The sequence below is a fragment of the Mauremys mutica genome, chromosome 26 (genome assembly GCF_020497125.1).
Source record: "Mauremys mutica isolate MM-2020 ecotype Southern chromosome 26, ASM2049712v1, whole genome shotgun sequence".
Lineage (NCBI taxonomy): Eukaryota > Metazoa > Chordata > Testudines > Geoemydidae > Mauremys > Mauremys mutica.
The window spans coordinates 834,725-844,028 of record NC_059097.1 but is presented as its reverse complement, the minus strand read 5'-3'; the positions used below and the strand labels follow the sequence as shown (position 1 = coordinate 844,028).

The 9,304-nt window shown below is 53.7% G+C and overlaps 1 non-coding gene across 1 annotated transcript; it reads right to left on the bottom strand.

Annotated features, from left to right (window-relative positions):
* Positions 1 to 8,062: 8,062 nt before the first annotated feature.
* On the bottom strand, positions 8,063 to 8,135 carry TRNAV-AAC. Its single transcript has one exon. It is a non-coding gene; the product is annotated as a tRNA-Val (tRNA).
* Between the last annotated feature and the right edge of the window lie 1,169 nt (positions 8,136 to 9,304).

Genomic DNA, 9,304 nt, shown 5'->3' with positions numbered 1-9,304 from the left:
GTGTCACAAACTGCGTATTTGATAACATGAGAGAAAAACACCAAGATCTGAGGGGATTTTATATTGCTGTTAACGAACTAGTGGTAGAAGATGACAGAACAAGGAGTAATGGTCTCAAGTTGCAGAGGGGGAGGTTTAGGTTGGACATTAGGAAAAACTTTTTCACTAGTAGGGTGGTGAAGCACTGGAATGGGTTACCTAGGGAGGTGGTGGAATCTCCTTCCTTAGAGATTTTTGAGGTCAGGTTTGACAAAGCCCTGGCTGGGATGATTTAGTTGGGTTTGGTACTGCTTTAGGCAGGGGGTTGGACTAGATCCCTCCTGAGGTCCCTTCCAGCCCTGAGATTCTATGATTCTATGATTTTATGAAAACGGGGACTGTTGGACTGGATTTTATACGACTGTCCAATACATAAACACAAAGTGATGGTTCCCCCCACCCCCACCATTGCCATGGGCAGCAGGGAGCCCTTTGAGGAGCTGATTAAAAGGGCAAGGGAGGGGGAGCTGGAAGGTCCCTGGATAAAGGAAGGGGGCAGCAGTGGGGGACGGGCGGGTGACTGGCAACTGATGGTTGGGGATAACTGTGTTGGTAGTTAGGGGGCAGCAACTGGGATTGGGAAACGGGGGTCTGGGCAGTCCCCATGGGGGACACGTGTGCCTCCCTTCCCTGCCCTGGCAGAGACCCGGCATCTCCTAGAAGATCAGGGCTGGAAGGGACCTCAGGAGGTGTCTAGTCCAACCCCCTGCTCAAAGCAGGACCAATCCCCAACTAAATCCCCAAATGGCCCCCGCAAGGAGTCAGCTCCCAGCCCTGGGTTTAGCAGGCCAGTGCTCCAACCACTGAGCCATCCCACCCACACTCCAGGGGCAGCCATGTGCTGGGGAATGACTCAGGGCAACAATTTCCCACCTACACAAGGACAAATCGCTGCAGATAAAATGGGTGGGAAAATGCCCCTCACTAGAGAAGATTTTAAACTGACGTTTGAGACTCATGGGGAGAACGGGGGAAATCGGGGGGGATGGGAGAGCTGATCATTGGAGGGGATGGGGGGGAATCGCCCCAGATTTTATAGCCCCGTGTGAGACACTGAGAGAGAAAAGGGGCAGAACTAGAGACAATTTGTATCGGGGGTGAGAGGCAAGTGGCACAAACAGGGACAGGATCCAATTAACGCCCCTCCCCCCTTCGCCCGCCCGCCACTTCCCCCCCCCCCAGGAATTTCCTGGCTGCCCAGAGACAGTTCAAACCCCCCCCCCGCGTCCCACTGACCTTCCCCTCCCTACAACTCCAGCTTCTCCCCTCCCTGCCTGACACCCCCCATCTCCCCCCACACCACAGGGGATCCCCCCTGCCAGGCCCCAGTCTCTGCCCCCCAAATCCCACTGGGGCTGAGGCAGCTCTGAGGCTTCTCCCAGGTTCCCCGGGGCAGAGTCACTTTCCTGCCCAGCCCCAGTGCCCCCCCCCGGGGTCTCTCACTCCCCGGGGGGCTCCGTGGGAGGCTGGACACCAGGGATGCAGGACGGCAGGAATGGGGGTGACAGGCCTCCTGTTCCTCAGTCTCACGGCGGGACCGAGGGGGCTCGTCACTCTCCGGCTCGGGAGCCCTGGGAAGACCCGACCGTGGAGGGGCCGTCGCTGGGGGGGGACGGCCCCGCGCAGGCGCTGAGCACGTCCTTACATCACTTCTGTGGCGGGAAAAGTGCTGAGGATATGGAACGCTGAGGGCTGGTTTTGGCGGGAAAATCCGGTTTGGACTGGTTTGAGCCTGTCCCCTGATGGTAAACAAGTCCCCTCTCAGAGATGGAGTCCAGGGGTCAATAGTTCATATGCTCCAGCTTGGATCTTATTTTAAAGCCAGTGATTTACTTCATAAACATCTTATTAACCAACTAATTGAACATATTGAACAGTTCATACTTCTTACACCTAACAATGAGATTAAAAAAACAACAACACAGACAAACCTTATCGGTAACAGCTAATGTCCTAACTGGGAAATCAGCAGCGGTTTGTAGCGGGGGGAGCGCACAGTCTGAATGTGTATGACCCGACCCCAGCCCCCAGCCCCACATAGCAGTGGGGCTTGGCACTCTCTGTGCATTGGTGTGGTGGCTGAGTGGTTCACCAAGCAGTGACAATCCAAGGAGGTTCCCTGAGTCAGTCTCACTCCTGAGGAGATTCTGCACCAAAAAAATTCTGTGCACAATATTTTAAAATTCTGCAAATTTTATTTGTCAATAAATAAGTGTGGAGGCTCCAGCATGGCAGTGGGGAGCACAGGCTGCTGGATGCACAGAGGTGGGAGCAGCAAAGAATCCTGTGGCACCTTATAGACTAACTGACGTTTTGCAGCATGAGCTTTCGTGGGTGAATACCCACTTGGTCGGATGCAAGAGGTGGGAGATCACCCTGCAGCCCCCTCTCCCATCCAGTGAAACAGACTTGGTGGTGAGGCTGCACCTCTCTGCTGCCTACTCCAGGAGCCCTAAAAAGACTCCCCAGAACTGCTCATGAGGGGCACATGTGCCTTCCCCTTGCTTCCCCATCAGAAAGTCAGAAAGCCTGAGCAGCTGACCCCGGATGATTTGAAAGGGCCTGGGGGCTCCTGCCACCACTACCGGCAGCACAGCGGGACTAAAGTGGATTCCTGCCCACCCTGGCTCCGCACGGCTCACCACTCCCAGAAGCATCTGGCACATCCCTGCGGCCCCCGTGGGGTGTCTCTCTCGCACGCTGCCCCCACCCCAAGTGCCAACTCTGCCATTGGAACTGCGGCAATGAGAGCTGCAGGGGTGGTGCCAGCGGGCAGTGGTGCCAGGAGACCCATGCCCCCCGGGCCTCCTCCATGTAGGAGTTGCTGCCAGATGGGGGTGTGGGTCACTTTCGGGAGCTGCCCAAGATAGGTGCCACACCCCAACCCTCTGCCACAGCCCAGATCCCACACCCGCCCACACCCAAACTCCCTCCCAGAGCCCACCACTGCCCCCCAACTCCCTGCCTCAGCCCAGAGCCCACATCCAAACTCCCTCCCAGGGTCCACCCCCCGCCTCCCCTGCACCCCAACCCCCTGCCCATCCCAGAGCCTGCACCTCATGTACCCAAACTCCCTCCCACAGCTTTGGGGGGGGCGAGGAAAGACGGGCAGGACTTGGACCATTCTGGGCATCACCAAAAGTTATATAAACCTGGTGACGCTGAGCTGGAGCCTTAGTCACTGCACATCTCTCTCCTTACAGCGGGGGACTCTATGGGGCAGGGCGCTGCTGGGGGTTTATTCCTTCCTTTAATGGCTGTGGAAGGGGGAACAGGGAGAGAATTTGCTCCTCTGTTCTCTGCGGAACACGTGCAGGCAGCGGGATTATTTCCAGGGCTGTAACAAAACACAAGCTAGCAGACGGGGGGAAGGGATTTCCTGCAGGATCTATTCCCAGTGCAGCTCCCAAGCTGTACCCTGGCGAGCTGTGCCCAGGGGATTTAGATGCTTTATGTAAGGGGACTGTTGCCCCCTTACTAACATTCAGTGGGGGTGTTTGGTTGCTAGCTCCCAGCACTAAAAAGGGAGGGGTTGATGGGAAATCAGGAGCCTGAGACTGACAGTCCCCAGGAACAATGTGGAGAGACCAGTGCTCCAGGTCAGCCTGATTGACAGGGCGGGCAGGCTATTCAAGGAGTCAGGAGGCCAGGGGGGTCCCATCCTCCCTGTGAGCTGCAATTGACTGAGTCACATGGAGTGGGGCCGAGCTAAGGAGAGAGCAGGGGACCCAAGCTGAGCTGATGGTAGCAGAGCTGCAGCCCCAAAGCCAGAGCACAGCCCAGAGAGAGCAGCCCTGCCCTGGAAGCAGAGCTGTAACAACTGGAGCCAGAGAGGCCAGACAAGCAGCCCGGGGAGCTGAAGGCAGAGCAGCAGCAGCAGCCGTGCTGAGGCAGAGCGGAGCAGGAGCAGTCCAGAGCTGGGTGCGGTGAGCAGCTGGGGAGAGTGAGGGGGACCCTTGTCAGTGGGCCCAGCACTGGGAGACGCCTCAGCCAAGAGGCCCTGCAGGCCAGACTTGGAGGGGGATCGTAACCGTGACAGGGCGGGGGTGATGCTGGGGAGAAGGGTCCTGCCACCCAGAGCCTGAGAGTGTGTGGCCACCGCCAGAGCAAGTGTCCAACCTGCAGCGTCCCTGCAGCACAGCCAGGGCCTGAGGAGGCGGCCTGGGACCTACAAGGAACAGATTGTGAAGTGCCCTGATGTCCAGAGACACTTTTTGTGATGGTCCCTGCCACAGAGCGGGGTGATGTGTTTTCCTTTAACCTTTCCCATTTTTTCTTATTTTTAAAATGTTATTGTTAATTAAATAACTTGTATTTGCTTTAAATTGTATGATGTGATCAGTGGGTCAGGGAGGTGCGCAGTGCAAAGAGAGGGACACCCTAGCCCCTGTCCTGGGTGACCACAGCAGGGTTGATGGGGTCGAGTCCCCCAGGAATCCTGGACCCAGCCTTGTTGGGGTTACGAGGACTCTGCCAGACAGGAGAGTGGAAGGGGAGTCCTCAAGGGCAGGGAGGCCTCTGGGTAAAGGAAGTGGGAGCGAGGACTCAGTTCCTTTTGCCAGCCCACTTCACCGGGGTAGTGCAGAAGCCAGGAAAGTTCCCCACAATAGCAGGACCATTCCCCCACTTACAGATACAGTACCAGGCACGTAGAAGGATTTCCCCTTCTGAGTCATGGAAGCAGAAATTGACTTTTCCTTTCCAAATTTAGCTAATGTTCAGAAAGAGAATCTAGCACCTGCCTTCCAGACTTGAACACCTCAAAATTCAGGAGTGCTGGAGCTCAATTTGGGCAGCTATTATTTCATTTCTCCCAAATCAAAAATACTGATCCACTGTCATTTGCTGTAGAAAAAGTAGGATAAAATTGAGCAAGAAATGCTTCCCAGGGGTTATTAGGACTGGAATTGCTATTTTCAACAGCCATTGCCATTTTTTTCTAGTTTTGTTTGTTTGAAAGTGATATTGCACTGGCAAATTCCCCATAGAAACAAAGAATAATAAAGGCACCTCAACTTTTCCTCATTTATGGAGGACAGTCTTATAATATGCATCCAGGTATCCTCCAATCACACAAGCTGAAAATTGTTCCATTTTACTGCAGTTCTGTAACCATATGGGAACCAATCCTGTCTGTGTTCTGTGCACATCCAAAATTCCTGCTGAATGACCCACCCTGGGAGCGAGTTACCAGTGACCCAGGGCTGGGGTGGAAGGAGGGTGCAGTTCGGGGGGAGCACCCAGGCCTGGGGCGGAAGGGGGTGTGTGGGTTGGGGAGCATTGGTGGGGGGGAAGGGGAGAGCCCAGATCTGGGGCAGCACAGGATGTAGGGGGGGAGCCCAGGGCTGGAATGGCAGGAGGGTGTGGGTTGGGGGGGGAAGAGCCCAGGGGTGGGGTGGCAGGGGGGTGCAGGTGTGGGGAGGCCCAGAGCTGCGGCGGCAGCGGGTGCAGGTTGGGGGGAGCCCAGGGCTCGGGCAGCAGGAGGGTGTGAGGGGGAGCCCAGGGCTGGGATAGGGCCAGCCAAATTTTTTTTTGCTTAGGGCGGCAAAAAACCTAGAGCCAGCCCTGCCTCCACGCACTGTGAAGTAGGTAGGAGCGGATCATTATTATCCCTACTTGAAAGAGGGAGAAGCTGAGGCTGAGAAAGGAGAATTGACTTGTCTTAGGTCACACAGCCAGTCAGTGGCAGAGTTGGGAATAGGACCCAAGAGCCCTGATTTTCAAACTAACCATCAGATCTTGAATTTCAGACATTGAATGACCTGAATAAAGTGCTCTCAGATGAGCTCCAGACCAACAACAGTGCACAGGAATTATTCAGCAAGTATTTGAGGAGAACTGCAATGTTAGAGAGAATCATGAACTGCTCAGAGACCATTAATGTAGAGAAGCAGCAAAATTCATCAAACACAGAACTGGTTTTGACTTATTTACTTGTTCTAAAAGAGAACAAGAACCTGAGTCTCCTCCCTGTCAATAACCCCCTGCTCAGCCAATCAGGGTAGAGACTGAGGACGGGAGGCTGAGGGTTCTCACCAGAGAGCCCAAAGGATCGCCCAGGTCATTGGTGGGGATCTCTGCCCGAGCTCTATTTCAGCCCCACATTTTTGGGTGGATCTCCCACAGTGAGAGCTGCAGAGCACTCCCCCGCAACACACACACACACACACACACACACCCCTCTCCTGCTGTTGGGAGGGGAACAGGAGAAAGGACAAAAGAAGCAAAAGACAAAGAGAAAGGAGGGAGGGATGGATGGAGGAAAAGATGAAACAAAAAGGACAAACCCCAATGTCCCCAGTGATTCGAAGGGACAAAATCCCAGGTGCACAATAAAATTCTGCCTCCTTAAGCTCGAGTTTTCCATGCCTAGAATTCAACTCTCACCAGATGGATCAGACTGAACAGGTTTCAAACTTCGAGGAGGCTCTTACCTTCTAAACAGGGACGGCTGTTTTCTAGTAAAATCACTACAAGGGAAGGAGAAAACTCGAAAGAGGTTCCTCCTGGCGCTCACGTCCGTGAACCCAAATACTCTCTCAGTCCTCAGAGAGAGACCTGGAGAAGGAGACTTGCTGGAGCAAAGCCACAGGGGGTCTCTGAGGTTTCCCTGGCCCCTCGCCCCTGTCCTGCCTGGCTGATGTCAGCATCTCTCTGTGAGGTCACCACCCCCCCATCACCTTGGACCAATAGGCTGAGGTCCTGCCAAAGGCCTTTGTGATGTCACTGCCACACCCCTCCCTTGCTGGGCTAATGTCCTGCCCCTGGCCAGGCACTTTGCAGGTTTGAGCTACTCCCTGTGGATCACCCCACTCAAGGAGCGTTCGTTCTAGGCAGCAAGCCGGCTAGACAGGGAAACATCAGACGCTGCTCCCAAAGCTACACTCATTTTTTCAGAAATTAGTCGACTTTATGGCCAGAAGAGACCATTAGAGCATCTAATCTGACCCCCTGCATATCACAGGCCTCCTGTGGGACACAATAGTGAGTTTATTACGCAGGGTCCACCCCTCCCTCACTGTGAATAGTACATGAACCAGCCTTGTAATGGAGCTGAGATTTCCCAAGAACTTCAAGCAAAATACACCAGTTTCATAAAACAGATTTATGAACTACGGAAAAATGGAGTTTTAAGGATTATAAGTGGTAGGCATAAAAGATCAAAGTAAGTTACCATGGAAATTAAAGATAAATTCACAATCTAAACTTTACACCTTATTACACTAGGACGTAGTTTAGTTATGCCACAGGAAGGCTGCACATGCTGGGCAGGCTTAAGGCCGGGCTCCCCATGGCAGGAGAGAAGAAGATGACTCGGCCCCTGGAGGGGCAGGCTTGGGCTTCCTGGATCCCATTTGCTCACAGCCAGTGCCCTGCCCCCACTCCCATGTCATTAATGGCTCCCCCAGGTCAGCCAGAATGGAGCAGCGGTTTTCACTCCACCAAGTCCACTTATGGCTTACAGGCAACTCCCAGACCCACCATCTTGGCCAGAAAGGAGCCCACTCAGCCTCACCATTGCTGCTTTTCCTTCCCCCCAGAACCCCGCTTCTCCTGGGCTGCAAGAAGCCATCCCTGGGATGCCAAGAGGCAGGCACAGGATTCTGCCTCCCAGCAGCCAACCGCACCTCCCCCGGCTTTGCAGAACGAATGGTGATGCTCTACTAACCCCATTTAGCCGCAATGATGTGCTTACTTTCTGCCCTGCCTTTCTCAGCTTGACTTTCCTCTTTTGCCCCATTCCTGCCTCACTTCCTCCTTTGGCAAGTCACGCAGAGGAGGCCAGCAGGAAGAGCCGGCCTCCACCGGCCAACCTCCCAGGGCAGAGGAGGCCAAGCCACAAGCCTCCAAAAGGTGACACGCCGCACTCCTCTAGGTTCTCCAGCCTGACGCCAAGGTGCTTTCTCCACTGCTGTCAGCACCCTCTGTCATGCAGGGGTTGGAGTTATCCCACGGACAGGCCAATAGGAGAAGGAGGAGGCCTTCCTGAACAGCAAGGGGATCTGGGAAAAGGAAGCCAGCATGTTTCTGCCTGGTTTTGAACCAGGGACCTTTTGCGTGTTAAGCAAACGTGATAACCACTACACTACAGAAACTCCATCTGCTTGGCTTTTGCTCACCCTGGCACAGACTGATGGACAAACCTGGAGAAAGTGGTGACAGACTTGGGGCCCAGCAGCGCAACGGAAGGCAGTGGACAGAGCCACCCTCGCCTAGAAGCTCCAGCTCATTAAACCACATCTTCAGTCGCTGATGGCCAATGAGAGACCGACATCGCTTGCTATTTTAGCACTTGGAAATGCCATTGGTCAGTCACTGGATCTCTGTAATGCTGTTACAGAACAAAGGAAAATAGAATCTCAGTGTGCAATTCTATACCTTTGGGGGAGCGGCTGTAACCCCCATAATCCTCATTTTCATATCATCGTGATCTTACATATAGAGCATGACTTGTAAGGTATCAGGGAAAGGATATGATCGGCTGAAAGTCACTTCTCTACCCATAGATGTAGACCATTCATGCATATGAAGTTATGAGAATTGTGCAGTGTGGTTGACACTGTGCTGCAAGGTGGGGGAGTCAGCCAAATATTAGCTCCCTAGTGGCAACAGCAAGGAAAGTAACCAACACCCAGACAGGGTGTCAAACAACCCATCGACAGCCATTGCCCAGCAACGGAGCTACAATGCAATGACTCACCTGCATGAGGACACCCCAGGGGAATTGCTCAGACTTGCTTGGAGAGACGCAGTGATGCTCACCTGACTCTGAAGGGGGGAGGGGACAAAGCCATGAGGGAAGAAAGGACATGATAAAAGGAGAGACATTTGCCAGGCTTTATCTCTCTCTGCCACCTACATCTACAGACACCCCCACACCAAGCAACTGAAGCGCTGATGAAAGGGGAGAGCCTGGCTGAAAAGCCACCAGCCAGCCTGTGGTGAGAAGCATCTGAGTTTGTAAGGGTACTGAAAGGGTTAAGATCAGCTTAGAATTAAAAGCAATGAGGAGCCCGGTGGCACCTTAAGGACTAACAGATTTATTTGGGCATAAGCGTTCGTGGGTAAAAAGCCCACTTCTTCAGATGCATGGAGTGCAAATTGCAGATAGAGGCCTAAATATAGATTGGAACATGAAGTGACGGGAGTTACCGTACAAGGGGAGAACCAGTGTTGAAGGCTAATTCAGTCAGAGTGGATGTGGTCCTCTCCCCATAATTGATGGGGAGGTGTCAATACCAAGAGAGGGAAAATTGCTTTTGTC